Consider the following 608-nt stretch of genomic DNA (forward strand, 5'->3'; position numbering starts at 1 on the left):
TACAATTCACTTGATCTTTAAATAACAAAATAACAAAAAATAATTCACGTTTATTAGTATACAAAATGGATTTCTGGATATATCCAATATTAAATTCTTGCTTTAATGACCTATTCTCATGTAATATCAGGGGCTATTCAATAGTACTTAATGTAATATTTTCACACATATATGGAAAGATAATCAATAATCATTTATTTGTAACACTTTTTTATCTAATCTATTAAAATATGTGTTTGACCAATCATTTCTATAAACATCATAATGCAACATATTTCCACGAAACACACCTACAAGCATGCACTATTTCCTTCTTTAATGTCTCAGTTATCAGTCTATTCTCTGATTTGGACAAATACAATGGGGGAATGTGATATTTCCTGACAAACTTTACTTACTTCGAAGTAGTTTCTTAAAATATTGAAGTACAGGAAGGGAGTTATGTATTGCAGGAAATTTTGGTGGATGAAGGAAGCATGACAGTTATATTTAGACCTCTTTTTCAAACCATGTATTGTTATACCTTTTCATACGCCAGTTAATTCGATCATTATTTTTACACATATAAAAGCAATGTTGTGTTTTATGGAGTCTACTTTGTATCGACG

At 28.9% G+C, this 608-nt stretch overlaps 1 protein-coding gene across 1 annotated transcript in view; it reads right to left on the reverse strand.

The window, feature by feature from the left end:
• LOC119588570 (deoxyhypusine hydroxylase-like) overlaps nt 1–517 on the reverse strand; it is a 2120-nt gene extending 1603 nt beyond the window's left edge. Inside the window, exon 1 of the mRNA XM_037937213.1 lies at nt 399–517. The gene's annotated coding sequence lies outside the window, so the exon portion shown is untranslated. The remainder of the gene's footprint in view (nt 1–398) is intronic.
• Nucleotides 518–608: the final 91 nt, after the last annotated feature.

This window comes from Penaeus monodon, chromosome 24, assembly GCF_015228065.2.
Source record: "Penaeus monodon isolate SGIC_2016 chromosome 24, NSTDA_Pmon_1, whole genome shotgun sequence".
Lineage (NCBI taxonomy): Eukaryota > Metazoa > Arthropoda > Malacostraca > Decapoda > Penaeidae > Penaeus > Penaeus monodon.